We start from the raw sequence: 14,673 nt of genomic DNA on the forward strand, positions 1-14,673 counted from the left end.
AGCGTTCCCAGCAAACTGGATGAAAAGAAGCAGAATTTTCCATTCTGACGTGCAACCTTTCATGCATGCCGAGGTAGAGGATCATATCGTCAATGTGAAGCTGTCTCTGACAGCAGGAACATGCTCAATATGTATCGTCTCTGTGTTAAATGGCTGTTGTCTTACTAGCAACTGGTAGAAAACTCCCCGTCAGGGAATCGAACCCTGGTCTTCCGCGTGACAAGCGGAGATACTATCCACTATACTAACGAGGACTGTGCTAATAGCATTTTTGGCTAAATAAAAAAAAGTGCCGCTGTTCCGGCCTATGAAGGGAATTCTTGGAGCTATACAGGGTAGGCTTTAAGTGAAGTAGACATTTACTGTCACTCAATGACACAGCAGCTGTGACTGAATCCATTCGGAAATCATGTTGTCTGGCATCTGAAATGGTTGCAGTCAAGTGTGAATGGTGCATTGAGCCTGGGCACGTGCACAATAGTCATCTTCAGCAGTTTCCGTAGTGTAGTGGTTATCACGTTCGCCTAACACGCGAAAGGTCCCCCGTTCGAAACTGGGCGGAAACAGTATTCTTTGTTCCTGCTTACTCCACAAAATAAAACTCTACTTAGTGGAATTGTCGGAAACTGGATAAGAAGTACAACTGCCCCAGGGTTGGATTTTCCTCCACACAATCAAAGTGTTCTGACCAGCGTTCCCAGCAAACTGGATGAAAAGAAGCAGAATTTTCCATTCTGACGTGCAACCTTTCATGCATGCCGAGGTAGAGGATCATATCGTCAATGTGAAGCTGTCTCTGACAGCAGGAACATGCTCAATATGTATCGTCTCTGTGTTAAATGGCTGTTGTCTTACTAGCAACTGGTAGAAAACTCCCCGTCAGGGAATCGAACCCTGGTCTTCCGCGTGACAAGCGGAGATACTATCCACTATACTAACGAGGACTGTGCTAATAGCATTTTTGGCTAAATAAAAAAAAGTGCCGCTGTTCCGGCCTATGAAGGGAATTCTTGGAGCTATACAGGGGAGGCTTTAAGTGAAGTAGACATTTACTGTCACTCAATGACACAGCAGCTGTGACTGAATCCATTCGGAAATCATGTTGTCTGGCATCTGAAATGGTTGCAGTCAAGTGTGAATGGTGCATTGAGCCTGGGCACATGCACAATAGTCATCTTCAGCAGTTTCCGTAGTGTAGTGGTTATCACGTTCGCCTAACACGCGAAAGGTCCCCCGTTGGAAACTGGGCGGAAACAGTATTCTTTGTTCCTGCTTACTCCACACAATAAAACTCTACTTAGTGGAATTGTCCGAAACTGGATAAGAAGTACAACTGCCCCAGGGTTGGCTTTTCCTCCACACAATCAAAGTGTTCTGACTAGCGTTCCCAGCAAACTGGATGAAAAGAAGCAGAATTTTCCATTCTGATGTGCATGCATGCCGAGGTAGAGGATCATATCGTCAATGTGAAGCTGTCTCTGACAGCAGGAACATGCTCAATATGTATCGTCTCTGTGTTAAATGGCTGTTGTCTTACTAGCAACTGGTAGAAAACTCCCCGTCAGGGAATCGAACCCTGGTCTTCCGCGTGACAAGCGGAGATACTATCCACTATACTAACGAGGACTGTGCTAATAGCATTTTTGGCTAAATAAAAAAAAGTGCCGCTGTTCCGGCCTATGAAGGGAATTCTTGGAGCTATACAGGGGAGGCTTTAAGTGTAGTAGACATTTACTGTCACTCAATGACACAGCAGCTGTGACTGAATCCATTCGGAAATCATGTTGTCTGGCATCTGAAATGGTTGCAGTCAAGTGTGAATGGTGCATTGAGCCTGGGCACGTGCACAATAGTCATCTTCAGCAGTTTCCGTAGTGTAGTGGTTATCACGTTCGCCTAACACGCGAAAGGTCCCCCGTTCGAAACTGGGTGGAAACAGTATTCTTTGTTCCTGCTTACTCCACAAAATAAAACTCTACTTAGTGGAATTGTCGGAAACTGGATAAGAAGTACAACTGCCCCAGGGTTGGATTTTCCTCCACACAATCAAAGTGTTCTGACCAGCGTTCCCAGCAAACTGGATGAAAAGAAGCAGAATTTTCCATTCTGACGTGCAACCTTTCATGCATGCCGAGGTAGAGGATCATATCGTCAATGTGAAGCTGTCTCTGACAGCAGGAACATGCTCAATATGTATCGTCTCTGTGTTAAATGGCTGTTGTCTTACTAGCAACTGGTAGAAAACTCCCCGTCAGGGAATCGAACCCTGGTCTTCCGCGTGACAAGCGGAGATACTATCCACTATACTAACGAGGACTGTGCTAATAGCATTTTTGGCTAAATAAAAAAAAGTGCCGCTGTTCCGGCCTATGAAGGGAATTCTTGGAGCTATACAGGGTAGGCTTTAAGTGAAGTAGACATTTACTGTCACTCAATGACACAGCAGCTGTGACTGAATCCATTCGGAAATCATGTTGTCTGGCATCTGAAATGGTTGCAGTCAAGTGTGAATGGTGCATTGAGCCTGGGCACGTGCACAATAGTCATCTTCAGCAGTTTCCGTAGTGTAGTGGTTATCACGTTCGCCTAACACGCGAAAGGTCCCCCGTTCGAAACTGGGCGGAAACAGTATTCTTTGTTCCTGCTTACTCCACAAAATAAAACTCTACTTAGTGGAATTGTCGGAAACTGGATAAGAAGTACAACTGCCCCAGGGTTGGATTTTCCTCCACACAATCAAAGTGTTCTGACCAGCGTTCCCAGCAAACTGGATGAAAAGAAGCAGAATTTTCCATTCTGACGTGCAACCTTTCATGCATGCCGAGGTAGAGGATCATATCGTCAATGTGAAGCTGTCTCTGACAGCAGGAACATGCTCAATATGTATCGTCTCTGTGTTAAATGGCTGTTGTCTTACTAGCAACTGGTAGAAAACTCCCCGTCAGGGAATCGAACCCTGGTCTTCCGCGTGACAAGCGGAGATACTATCCACTATACTAACGAGGACTGTGCTAATAGCATTTTTGGCTAAATAAAAAAAAGTGCCGCTGTTCCGGCCTATGAAGGGAATTCTTGGAGCTATACAGGGGAGGCTTTAAGTGAAGTAGACATTTACTGTCACTCAATGACACAGCAGCTGTGACTGAATCCATTCGGAAATCATGTTGTCTGGCATCTGAAATGGTTGCAGTCAAGTGTGAATGGTGCATTGAGCCTGGGCACATGCACAATAGTCATCTTCAGCAGTTTCCGTAGTGTAGTGGTTATCACGTTCGCCTAACACGCGAAAGGTCCCCCGTTCGAAACTGGGCGGAAACAGTATTCTTTGTTCCTGCTTACTCCACACAATAAAACTCTACTTAGTGGAATTGTCCGAAACTGGATAAGAAGTACAACTGCCCCAGGGTTGGCTTTTCCTCCACACAATCAAAGTGTTCTGACTAGCGTTCCCAGCAAACTGGATGAAAAGAAGCAGAATTTTCCATTCTGATGTGCATGCATGCCGAGGTAGAGGATCATATCGTCAATGTGAAGCTGTCTCTGACAGCAGAAACATGCTCAATATGTATCGTCTCTGTGTTAAATGGCTGTTGTCTTACTAGCAACTGGTAGAAAACTCCCCTTCAGGGAATCGAACCCTGGTCTTCCGCGTGACAAGCAGAGATACTATCCACTATACTAACGAGGACTGTGCTAATAGCATTTTTGGCTAAATAAAAAAAAGTGCCGCTGTTCCGGCCTATGAAGGGAATTCTTGGAGCTATACAGGGGAGGCTTTAAGTGTAGTAGACATTTACTGTCACTCAATGACACAGCAGCTGTGACTGAATCCATTCGGAAATCATGTTGTCTGGCATCTGAAATGGTTGCAGTCAAGTGTGAATGGTGCATTGAGCCTGGGCACGTGCACAATAGTCATCTTCAGCAGTTTCCGTAGTGTAGTGGTTATCACGTTCGCCTAACACGCGAAAGGTCCCCCGTTCGAAACTGGGCGGAAACAGTATTCTTTGTTCCTGCTTACTCCACACAATAAAACTCTACTTAGTGGAATTGTCCGAAACTGGATAAGAAGTACAACTGCCCCAGGGTTGGCTTTTCCTCCACACAATCAAAGTGTTCTGACTAGCGTTCCCAGCAAACTGGATGAAAAGAAGCAGAATTTTCCATTCTGATGTGCATGCATGCCGAGGATCATATCGTCAATGTGAAGCTGTCTCTGACAGCAGAAACATGCTCAATATGTATCGTCTCTGTGTTAAATGGCTGTTGTCTTACTAGCAACTGGTAGAAAACTCCCCGTCAGGGAATCGAACCCTGGTCTTCCGCGTGACAAGCGGAGATACTATCCACTATACTAACGAGGACTGTGCTAATAGCATTTTTGGCTAAATAAAAAAAAGTGCCGCTGTTCCGGCCTATGAAGGGAATTCTTGGAGCTATACAGGGGAGGCTTTAAGTGTAGTAGACATTTACTGTCACTCAATGACACAGCAGCTGTGACTGAATCCATTCGGAAATCATGTTGTCTGGCATCTGAAATGGTTGCAGTCAAGTGTGAATGGTGCATTGAGCCTGGGCACATGCACAATAGTCATCTTCAGCAGTTTCCGTAGTGTAGTGGTTATCACGTTCGCCTAACACGCGAAAGGTCCCCTGTTCGAAACTGGGCGGAAACAGTATTCTTTGTTCCTGCTTACTCCACAAAATAAAACTCTACTTAGTGGAATTGTCCGAAACTGGATAAGTACAACTGCCCCAGGGTTGGCTTTTCCTCCACACAATCAAAGTGTTCTGACTAGCGTTCCCAGCAAACTGGATGAAAAGAAGCAGAATTTTCCATTCTGATGTGCATGCATGCCGAGGTAGAGGATCATATCGTCAATGTGAAGCTGTCTCTGACAGCAGAAACATGCTCAATATGTATCGTCTCTGTGTTAAATGGCTGTTGTCTTACTAGCAACTGGTAGAAAACTCCCCTTCAGGGAATCGAACCCTGGTCTTCCGCGTGACAAGCAGAGATACTATCCACTATACTAACGAGGACTGTGCTAATAGCATTTTTGGCTAAATAAAAAAAAGTGCCGCTGTTCCGGCCTATGAAGGGAATTCTTGGAGCTATACAGGGGAGGCTTTAAGTGTAGTAGACATTTACTGTCACTCAATGACACAGCAGCTGTGACTGAATCCATTCGGAAATCATGTTGTCTGGCATCTGAAATGGTTGCAGTCAAGTGTGAATGGTGCATTGAGCCTGGGCACGTGCACAATAGTCATCTTCAGCAGTTTCCGTAGTGTAGTGGTTATCACGTTCGCCTAACACGCGAAAGGTCCCCCGTTCGAAACTGGGCGGAAACAGTATTCTTTGTTCCTGCTTACTCCACACAATAAAACTCTACTTAGTGGAATTGTCCGAAACTGGATAAGAAGTACAACTGCCCCAGGGTTGGCTTTTCCTCCACACAATCAAAGTGTTCTGACTAGCGTTCCCAGCAAACTGGATGAAAAGAAGCAGAATTTTCCATTCTGATGTGCATGCATGCCGAGGATCATATCGTCAATGTGAAGCTGTCTCTGACAGCAGAAACATGCTCAATATGTATCGTCTCTGTGTTAAATGGCTGTTGTCTTACTAGCAACTGGTAGAAAACTCCCCGTCAGGGAATCGAACCCTGGTCTTCCGCGTGACAAGCGGAGATACTATCCACTATACTAACGAGGACTGTGCTAATAGCATTTTTGGCTAAATAAAAAAAAGTGCCGCTGTTCCGGCCTATGAAGGGAATTCTTGGAGCTATACAGGGGAGGCTTTAAGTGTAGTAGACATTTACTGTCACTCAATGACACAGCAGCTGTGACTGAATCCATTCGGAAATCATGTTGTCTGGCATCTGAAATGGTTGCAGTCAAGTGTGAATGGTGCATTGAGCCTGGGCACATGCACAATAGTCATCTTCAGCAGTTTCCGTAGTGTAGTGGTTATCACGTTCGCCTAACACGCGAAAGGTCCCCTGTTCGAAACTGGGCGGAAACAGTATTCTTTGTTCCTGCTTACTCCACAAAATAAAACTCTACTTAGTGGAATTGTCCGAAACTGGATAAGTACAACTGCCCCAGGGTTGGCTTTTCCTCCACACAATCAAAGTGTTCTGACTAGCGTTCCCAGCAAACTGGATGAAAAGAAGCAGAATTTTCCATTCTGATGTGCATGCATGCCGAGGTAGAGGATCATATCGTCAATGTGAAGCTGTCTCTGACAGCAGAAACATGCTCAATATGTATCGTCTCTGTGTTAAATGGCTGTTGTCTTACTAGCAACTGGTAGAAAACTCCCCGTCAGGGAATCGAACCCTGGTCTTCCGCGTGACAAGCGGAGATACTATCCACTATACTAACGAGGACTGTGCTAATAGCATTTTTGGCTAAATAAAAAAAAGTGCCGCTGTTCCGGCCTATGAAGGGAATTCTTGGAGCTATACAGGGGAGGCTTTAAGTGTAGTAGACATTTACTGTCACTCAATGACACAGCAGCTGTGACTGAATCCATTCGGAAATCATGTTGTCTGGCATCTGAAATGGTTGCAGTCAAGTGTGAATGGTGCATTGAGCCTGGGCACGTGCATAAAAGTCATCTTCAGCAGTTTCCGTAGTGTAGTGGTTATCACGTTCGCTTCACACGCGAAAGGTTCCCTGTTCGAAACTGGGCGGAAACAGTATTCTTTGTTCCTGCTTACTCCACAAATTAAAACTCTACTTAGTGGAATTGTCCGAAACTGGATAAGAAGTACAACTGCCCCAGGGTTGGCTTTTCCTCCACACAATCAAAGTGTTCTGACTAGCGTTCCCAGCAAACTGGATGAAAAGAAGCAGAATTTCCCATTCTGATGTGCATGCATGCCGAGGTAGAGGATCATATCGTCAATGTGAAGCTGTCTCTGACAGCAGAAACATGCTCAATATGTATCGTCTCTGTGTTAAATGGCTGTTGTCTTACTAACAACTGGTAGAAAACTCCCCGTCAGGGAATCGAACCCTGGTCTTCCGCGTGACAAGCGGAGATACTATCCACTATACTAACGAGGACTGTGCTAATAGCATTTTTGGCTAAATAAAAAAAAGTGCCGCTGTTCCGGCCTATGAAGGGAATTCTTGGAGCTATACAGGGGAGGCTTTAAGTGTAGTAGACATTTACTGTCACTCAATGACACAGCAGCTGTGACTGAATCCATTCGGAAATCATGTTGTCTGGCATCTGAAATGGTTGCAGTCAAGTGTGAATGGTGCATTGAGCCTGGGCACGTGCACAATAGTCATCTTCAGCAGTTTCCGTAGTGTAGTGGTTATCACGTTCGCCTAACACGCGAAAGGTCCCCCGTTCGAAACTGGGCGGAAACAGTATTCTTTGTTCCTGCTTACTCCACACAATAAAACTCTACTTAGTGGAATTGTCCGAAACTGGATAAGTACAACTGCCCCAGGGTTGGCTTTTCCTCCACACAATCAAAGTGTTCTGACTAGCGTTCCCAGCAAACTGGATGAAAAGAAGCAGAATTTTCCATTCTGATGTGCATGCATGCCGAGGTAGAGGATCATATCGTCAATGTGAAGCTGTCTCTGACAGCAGAAACATGCTCAATATGTATCGTCTCTGTGTTAAATGGCTGTTGTCTTACTAACAACTGGTAGAAAACTCCCCGTCAGGGAATCGAACCCTGGTCTTCCGCGTGACAAGCGGAGATACTATCCACTATACTAACGAGGACTGTGCTAATAGCATTTTTGGCTAAATAAAAAAAAGTGCCGCTGTTCCGGCCTATGAAGGGAATTCTTGGAGCTATACAGGGGAGGCTTTAAGTGTAGTAGACATTTACTGTCACTCAATGACACAGCAGCTGTGACTGAATCCATTCGGAAATCATGTTGTCTGGCATCTGAAATGGTTGCAGTCAAGTGTGAATGGTGCATTGAGCCTGGGCACGTGCACAATAGTCATCTTCAGCAGTTTCCGTAGTGTAGTGGTTATCACGTTCGCCTAACACGCGAAAGGTCCCCCGTTCGAAACTGGGCGGAAACAGTATTCTTTGTTCCTGCTTACTCCACAAAATAAAACTCTACTTAGTGGAATTGTCGGAAACTGGATAAGAAGTACAACTGCCCCAGGGTTGGATTTTCCTCCACACAATCAAAGTGTTCTGACCAGCGTTCCCAGCAAACTGGATGAAAAGAAGCAGAATTTTCCATTCTGACGTGCAACCTTTCATGCATGCCGAGGTAGAGGATCATATCGTCAATGTGAAGCTGTCTCTGACAGCAGAAACATGCTCAATATGTATCGTCTCTGTGTTAAATGGCTGTTGTCTTACTAACAACTGGTAGAAAACTCCCTGTCAGGGAATCGAACCCTGGTCTTCCGCCTGACAAGCGGAGATACTATCCACTATACTAATGAGGACTGCGCTAGTAGCATTTTTGGCTAAATAAAAAAAAGTGCCGTTGTTCCGGCCTATGAAGGGAATTCTTGGAGCTATACAGGGGAGGCTTTAAGTGTAGTAGACATTTACTGTCACTCAATGACACAGCAGCTGTGACTGAATCCATTCGGAAATCATGTTGTCTGGCATCTGAAATGTTTGCAGTCAAGTGTGAATGGTGCATTGAGCCTGGGCACGTGCATAAAAGTCATCTTCAGCAGTTTCCGTAGTGTAGTGGTTATCACGTTCGCTTCACACGCGAAAGGTTCCCTGTTCGAAACTGGGCGGAAACAGTATTCTTTGTTCCTGCTTACTCCACAAAATAAAACTCTACTTAGTGGAATTGTCCGAAACTGGATAAGAAGTACAACTGCCCCAGGGTTGGCTTTTCCTCCACACAATCAAAGTGTTCTGACTAGCGTTCCCAGCAAACTGGATGAAAAGAAGCAGAATTTTCCATTCTGATGTGCATGCATGCCGAGGTAGAGGATCATATCGTCAATGTGAAGCTGTCTCTGACAGCAGAAACATGCTCAATATGTATCGTCTCTGTGTTAAATGGCTGTTGTCTTACTAACAACTGGTAGAAAACTCCCCGTCAGGGAATCGAACCCTGGTCTTCCGCGTGACAAGCGGAGATACTATCCACTATACTAACGAGGACTGTGCTAATAGCATTTTTGGCTAAATAAAAAAAAGTGCCGCTGTTCCGGCCTATGAAGGGAATTCTTGGAGCTATACAGGGGAGGCTTTAAGTGTAGTAGACATTTACTGTCACTCAATGACACAGCAGCTGTGACTGAATCCATTCGGAAATCATGTTGTCTGGCATCTGAAATGGTTGCAGTCAAGTGTGAATGGTGCATTGAGCCTGGGCACGTGCACAATAGTCATCTTCAGCAGTTTCCGTAGTGTAGTGGTTATCACGTTCGCCTAACACGCGAAAGGTCCCCCGTTCGAAACTGGGCGGAAACAGTATTCTTTGTTCCTGCTTACTCCACACAATAAAACTCTACTTAGTGGAATTGTCCGAAACTGGATAAGTACAACTGCCCCAGGGTTGGCTTTTCCTCCACACAATCAAAGTGTTCTGACTAGCGTTCCCAGCAAACTGGATGAAAAGAAGCAGAATTTTCCATTCTGATGTGCATGCATGCCGAGGTAGAGGATCATATCGTCAATGTGAAGCTGTCTCTGACAGCAGAAACATGCTCAATATGTATCGTCTCTGTGTTAAATGGCTGTTGTCTTACTAACAACTGGTAGAAAACTCCCCGTCAGGGAATCGAACCCTGGTCTTCCGCGTGACAAGCGGAGATACTATCCACTATACTAACGAGGACTGTGCTAATAGCATTTTTGGCTAAATAAAAAAAAGTGCCGCTGTTCCGGCCTATGAAGGGAATTCTTGGAGCTATACAGGGGAGGCTTTAAGTGTAGTAGACATTTACTGTCACTCAATGACACAGCAGCTGTGACTGAATCCATTCGGAAATCATGTTGTCTGGCATCTGAAATGGTTGCAGTCAAGTGTGAATGGTGCATTGAGCCTGGGCACGTGCACAATAGTCATCTTCAGCAGTTTCCGTAGTGTAGTGGTTATCACGTTCGCCTAACACGCGAAAGGTCCCCCGTTCGAAACTGGGCGGAAACAGTATTCTTTGTTCCTGCTTACTCCACACAATAAAACTCTACTTAGTGGAATTGTCCGAAACTGGATAAGTACAACTGCCCCAGGGTTGGCTTTTCCTCCACACAATCAAAGTGTTCTGACTAGCGTTCCCAGCAAACTGGATGAAAAGAAGCAGAATTTTCCATTCTGATGTGCATGCATGCCGAGGTAGAGGATCATATCGTCAATGTGAAGCTGTCTCTGACAGCAGAAACATGCTCAATATGTATCGTCTCTGTGTTAAATGGCTGTTGTCTTACTAACAACTGGTAGAAAACTCCCCGTCAGGGAATCGAACCCTGGTCTTCCGCGTGACAAGCGGAGATACTATCCACTATACTAACGAGGACTGTGCTAATAGCATTTTTGGCTAAATAAAAAAAAGTGCCGCTGTTCCGGCCTATGAAGGGAATTCTTGGAGCTATACAGGGGAGGCTTTAAGTGTAGTAGACATTTACTGTCACTCAATGACACAGCAGCTGTGACTGAATCCATTCGGAAATCATGTTGTCTGGCATCTGAAATGGTTGCAGTCAAGTGTGAATGGTGCATTGAGCCTGGGCACGTGCACAATAGTCATCTTCAGCAGTTTCCGTAGTGTAGTGGTTATCACGTTCGCCTAACACGCGAAAGGTCCCCTGTTCGAAACTGGGCAGAAACAGTATTCTTTGTTCCTGCTTACTCCACAAAATAAAACTCTACTTAGTGGAATTGTCCGAAACTGGATAAGTACAACTGCCCCAGGGTTGGCTTTTCCTCCACACAATCAAAGTGTTCTGACTAGCGTTCCCAGCAAACTGGATGAAAAGAAGCAGAATTTTCCATTCTGATGTGCATGCATGCCGAGGTAGAGGATCATATCGTCAATGTGAAGCTGTCTCTGACAGCAGAAACATGCTCAATATGTATCGTCTCTGTGTTAAATGGCTGTTGTCTTACTAACAACTGGTAGAAAACTCCCCGTCAGGGAATCGAACCCTGGTCTTCCGCGTGACAAGCGGAGATACTATCCACTATACTAACGAGGACTGTGCTAATAGCATTTTTGGCTAAATAAAAAAAAGTGCCGCTGTTCCGGCCTATGACGGGAATTCTTGGAGCTATACAGGGGAGGCTTTAAGTGTAGTAGACATTTACTGTCACTCAATGACACAGCAGCTGTGACTGAATCCATTCGGAAATCATGTTGACTGGCATCTGAAATGGTTGCAGTCAAGTGTGAATGGTGCATTGAGCCTGGGCACGTGCACAATAGTCATCTTCAGCAGTTTCCGTAGTGTAGTGGTTATCACGTTCGCCTAACACGCGAAAGGTCCCCCGTTCGAAACTGGGCGGAAACAGTATTCTTTGTTCCTGCTTACTCCACACAATAAAACTCTACTTAGTGGAATTGTCCGAAACTGGATAAGAAGTACAACTGCCCCAGGGTTGGCTTTTCCTCCACACAATCAAAGTGTTCTGACTAGCGTTCCCAGCAAACTGGATGAAAAGAAGCAGAATTTTCAATTCTGATGTGCATGCATGCCGAGGTAGAGGATCATATCGTCAATGTGAAGCTGTCTCTGACAGCAGAAACATGCTCAATATGTATCGTCTCTGTGTTAAATGGCTGTTGTCTTACTAACAACTGGTAGAAAACTCCCCGTCAGGGAATCGAACCCTGGTCTTCCGCGTGACAAGCGGAGATACTATCCACTATACTAACGAGGACTGTGCTAATAGCATTTTTGGCTAAATAAAAAAAAGTGCCGCTGTTCCGGCCTATGAAGGGAATTCTTGGAGCTATACAGGGGAGGCTTTAAGTGTAGTAGACATTTACTGTCACTCAATGACACAGCAGCTGTGACTGAATCCATTCGGAAATCATGTTGTCTGGCATCTGAAATGGTTGCAGTCAAGTGTGAATGGTGCATTGAGCCTGGGCACGTGCACAATAGTCATCTTCAGCAGTTTCCGTAGTGTAGTGGTTATCACGTTCGCCTAACACGCGAAAGGTCCCCCGTTCGAAACTGGGCGGAAACAGTATTCTTTGTTCCTGCTTACTCCACACAATAAAACTCTACTTAGTGGAATTGTCCGAAACTGGATAAGTACAACTGCCCCAGGGTTGGCTTTTCCTCCACACAATCAAAGTGTTCTGACTAGCGTTCCCAGCAAACTGGATGAAAAGAAGCAGAATTTTCCATTCTGATGTGCATGCATGCCGAGGTAGAGGATCATATCGTCAATGTGAAGCTGTCTCTGACAGCAGAAACAAGCTCAATATGTATCGTCTCTGTGTTAAATGGCTGTTGTCTTACTAACAACTGGTAGAAAACTCCCCGTCAGGGAATCGAACCCTGGTCTTCCGCGTGACAAGCGGAGATACTATCCACTATACTAACGAGGACTGTGCTAATAGCATTTTTGGCTAAATAAAAAAAAGTGCCGCTGTTCCGGCCTATGAAGGGAATTCTTGGAGCTATACAGGGGAGGCTTTAAGTGTAGTAGACATTTACTGTCACTCAATGACACAGCAGCTGTGACTGAATCCATTCGGAAATCATGTTGTCTGGCATCTGAAATGGTTGCAGTCAAGTGTGAATGGTGCATTGAGCCTGGGCACGTGCACAATAGTCATCTTCAGCAGTTTCCGTAGTGTAGTGGTTATCACGTTCGCCTAACACGCGAAAGGTCCCCTGTTCGAAACTGGGCAGAAACAGTATTCTTTGTTCCTGCTTACTCCACAAAATAAAACTCTACTTAGTGGAATTGTCCGAAACTGGATAAGTACAACTGCCCCAGGGTTGGCTTTTCCTCCACACAATCAAAGTGTTCTGACTAGCGTTCCCAGCAAACTGGATGAAAAGAAGCAGAATTTTCCATTCTGATGTGCATGCATGCCGAGGTAGAGGATCATATCGTCAATGTGAAGCTGTCTCTGACAGCAGAAACATGCTCAATATGTATCGTCTCTGTGTTAAATGGCTGTTGTCTTACTAACAACTGGTAGAAAACTCCCCGTCAGGGAATCGAACCCTGGTCTTCCGCGTGACAAGCGGAGATACTATCCACTATACTAACGAGGACTGTGCTAATAGCATTTTTGGCTAAATAAAAAAAAGTGCCGCTGTTCCGGCCTATGACGGGAATTCTTGGAGCTATACAGGGGAGGCTTTAAGTGTAGTAGACATTTACTGTCACTCAATGACACAGCAGCTGTGACTGAATCCATTCGGAAATCATGTTGACTGGCATCTGAAATGGTTGCAGTCAAGTGTGAATGGTGCATTGAGCCTGGGCACGTGCACAATAGTCATCTTCAGCAGTTTCCGTAGTGTAGTGGTTATCACGTTCGCCTAACACGCGAAAGGTCCCCCGTTCGAAACTGGGCGGAAACAGTATTCTTTGTTCCTGCTTACTCCACACAATAAAACTCTACTTAGTGGAATTGTCCGAAACTGGATAAGAAGTACAACTGCCCCAGGGTTGGCTTTTCCTCCACACAATCAAAGTGTTCTGACTAGCGTTCCCAGCAAACTGGATGAAAAGAAGCAGAATTTTCAATTCTGATGTGCATGCATGCCGAGGTAGAGGATCATATCGTCAATGTGAAGCTGTCTCTGACAGCAGAAACATGCTCAATATGTATCGTCTCTGTGTTAAATGGCTGTTGTCTTACAAGCAACTGGTAGAAAACTCCCCGTCAGGGAATCGAACCCTGGTCTTCCGCGTGACAAGCGGAGATACTATCCACTATACTAACGAGGACTGTGCTAATAGCATTTTTGGCTAAATAAAAAAAAGTGCCGCTGTTCCGGCCTATGAAGGGAATTCTTGGAGCTATACAGGGGAGGCTTTAAGTGAAGTAGACATTTACTGTCACTCAATGACACAGCAGCTGTGACTGAATCCATTCGGAAATCATGTTGTCTGGCATCTGAAATGGTTGCAGTCAAGTGTGAATGGTGCATTGAGTCTGGGCACGTGCACAATAGTCATCTTCAGCAGTTTCCGTAGTGTAGTGGTTATCACGTTCGCCTAACACGCGAAAGGTCCCCCGTTCGAAACTGGGCGGAAACAGTATTCTTTGTTCCTGCTTACTCCACAAAATAAAACTCTACTTAGTGGAATTGTCCGAAACTGGATAAGAAGTACAACTGCCCCAGGGTTGGCTTTTCCTCCACACAATCAAAGTGTTCTGACTAGCGTTCCCAGCAAACTGGATGAAAAGAAGCAGAATTTTCCATTCTGATGTGCATGCATGCCGAGGTAGAGGATCATATCGTCAATGTGAAGCTGTCTCTGACAGCAGAAACATGCTCAATATGTATCGTCTCTGTGTTAAATGGCTGTTGTCTTACTAGCAACTGGTAGAAAACTCCCCGTCAGGGAATCGAACCCTGGTCTTCCTCGTGACAAGCGGAGATACTATCCACTATACTAACGAGGACTGTGCTAATAGCATTTTTGGCTAAATAAAAAAAAGTGCCGCTGTTCCGGCCTATGAAGGGAATTCTTGGAGCTATACAGGGGAGGCTTTAAGTGAAGTAG

The 14,673-nt window shown here is 45.2% G+C and overlaps 21 non-coding genes across 21 annotated transcripts; all 21 read left to right on the forward strand.

Annotated features, from left to right (window-relative positions):
* Positions 1 to 493: 493 nt before the first annotated feature.
* On the forward strand, positions 494 to 566 carry trnav-aac (transfer RNA valine (anticodon AAC)). The gene has a single exon. It is a non-coding gene; the product is annotated as a tRNA-Val (tRNA).
* Positions 567 to 1,183: 617 nt separating this feature from the next.
* Positions 1,184 to 1,256, forward strand: trnav-aac (transfer RNA valine (anticodon AAC)). The gene has a single exon. It is a non-coding gene; the product is annotated as a tRNA-Val (tRNA).
* A 609-nt stretch (positions 1,257 to 1,865) lies between these two features.
* trnav-aac (transfer RNA valine (anticodon AAC)) lies at positions 1,866 to 1,938 on the forward strand. The gene has a single exon. It is a non-coding gene; the product is annotated as a tRNA-Val (tRNA).
* Positions 1,939 to 2,555: 617 nt separating this feature from the next.
* Positions 2,556 to 2,628, forward strand: trnav-aac (transfer RNA valine (anticodon AAC)). Its single transcript has one exon. It is a non-coding gene; the product is annotated as a tRNA-Val (tRNA).
* Positions 2,629 to 3,245: 617 nt separating this feature from the next.
* On the forward strand, positions 3,246 to 3,318 carry trnav-aac (transfer RNA valine (anticodon AAC)). Its single transcript has one exon. It is a non-coding gene; the product is annotated as a tRNA-Val (tRNA).
* Positions 3,319 to 3,927: 609 nt separating this feature from the next.
* trnav-aac (transfer RNA valine (anticodon AAC)) lies at positions 3,928 to 4,000 on the forward strand. Its single transcript has one exon. It is a non-coding gene; the product is annotated as a tRNA-Val (tRNA).
* Positions 4,001 to 4,603: 603 nt separating this feature from the next.
* Positions 4,604 to 4,676, forward strand: trnav-aac (transfer RNA valine (anticodon AAC)). The gene has a single exon. It is a non-coding gene; the product is annotated as a tRNA-Val (tRNA).
* Positions 4,677 to 5,282: 606 nt separating this feature from the next.
* Positions 5,283 to 5,355, forward strand: trnav-aac (transfer RNA valine (anticodon AAC)). The gene has a single exon. It is a non-coding gene; the product is annotated as a tRNA-Val (tRNA).
* A 603-nt stretch (positions 5,356 to 5,958) lies between these two features.
* On the forward strand, positions 5,959 to 6,031 carry trnav-aac (transfer RNA valine (anticodon AAC)). The gene has a single exon. It is a non-coding gene; the product is annotated as a tRNA-Val (tRNA).
* Positions 6,032 to 6,637: 606 nt separating this feature from the next.
* On the forward strand, positions 6,638 to 6,710 carry trnav-cac (transfer RNA valine (anticodon CAC)). Its single transcript has one exon. It is a non-coding gene; the product is annotated as a tRNA-Val (tRNA).
* A 609-nt stretch (positions 6,711 to 7,319) lies between these two features.
* trnav-aac (transfer RNA valine (anticodon AAC)) lies at positions 7,320 to 7,392 on the forward strand. The gene has a single exon. It is a non-coding gene; the product is annotated as a tRNA-Val (tRNA).
* A 606-nt stretch (positions 7,393 to 7,998) lies between these two features.
* On the forward strand, positions 7,999 to 8,071 carry trnav-aac (transfer RNA valine (anticodon AAC)). Its single transcript has one exon. It is a non-coding gene; the product is annotated as a tRNA-Val (tRNA).
* A 617-nt stretch (positions 8,072 to 8,688) lies between these two features.
* On the forward strand, positions 8,689 to 8,761 carry trnav-cac (transfer RNA valine (anticodon CAC)). Its single transcript has one exon. It is a non-coding gene; the product is annotated as a tRNA-Val (tRNA).
* Positions 8,762 to 9,370: 609 nt separating this feature from the next.
* trnav-aac (transfer RNA valine (anticodon AAC)) lies at positions 9,371 to 9,443 on the forward strand. Its single transcript has one exon. It is a non-coding gene; the product is annotated as a tRNA-Val (tRNA).
* Positions 9,444 to 10,049: 606 nt separating this feature from the next.
* Positions 10,050 to 10,122, forward strand: trnav-aac (transfer RNA valine (anticodon AAC)). Its single transcript has one exon. It is a non-coding gene; the product is annotated as a tRNA-Val (tRNA).
* Positions 10,123 to 10,728: 606 nt separating this feature from the next.
* Positions 10,729 to 10,801, forward strand: trnav-aac (transfer RNA valine (anticodon AAC)). The gene has a single exon. It is a non-coding gene; the product is annotated as a tRNA-Val (tRNA).
* Positions 10,802 to 11,407: 606 nt separating this feature from the next.
* trnav-aac (transfer RNA valine (anticodon AAC)) lies at positions 11,408 to 11,480 on the forward strand. The gene has a single exon. It is a non-coding gene; the product is annotated as a tRNA-Val (tRNA).
* A 609-nt stretch (positions 11,481 to 12,089) lies between these two features.
* trnav-aac (transfer RNA valine (anticodon AAC)) lies at positions 12,090 to 12,162 on the forward strand. The gene has a single exon. It is a non-coding gene; the product is annotated as a tRNA-Val (tRNA).
* A 606-nt stretch (positions 12,163 to 12,768) lies between these two features.
* On the forward strand, positions 12,769 to 12,841 carry trnav-aac (transfer RNA valine (anticodon AAC)). The gene has a single exon. It is a non-coding gene; the product is annotated as a tRNA-Val (tRNA).
* Positions 12,842 to 13,447: 606 nt separating this feature from the next.
* On the forward strand, positions 13,448 to 13,520 carry trnav-aac (transfer RNA valine (anticodon AAC)). Its single transcript has one exon. It is a non-coding gene; the product is annotated as a tRNA-Val (tRNA).
* Positions 13,521 to 14,129: 609 nt separating this feature from the next.
* On the forward strand, positions 14,130 to 14,202 carry trnav-aac (transfer RNA valine (anticodon AAC)). The gene has a single exon. It is a non-coding gene; the product is annotated as a tRNA-Val (tRNA).
* Positions 14,203 to 14,673: the final 471 nt, after the last annotated feature.

This window comes from Anarhichas minor, unplaced genomic scaffold, assembly GCF_050575085.1.
Source record: "Anarhichas minor isolate MPS153535 unplaced genomic scaffold, ASM5057508v1 ptg000136l, whole genome shotgun sequence".
NCBI classification, from domain to species: Eukaryota; Metazoa; Chordata; class Actinopteri; order Perciformes; family Anarhichadidae; genus Anarhichas; species Anarhichas minor.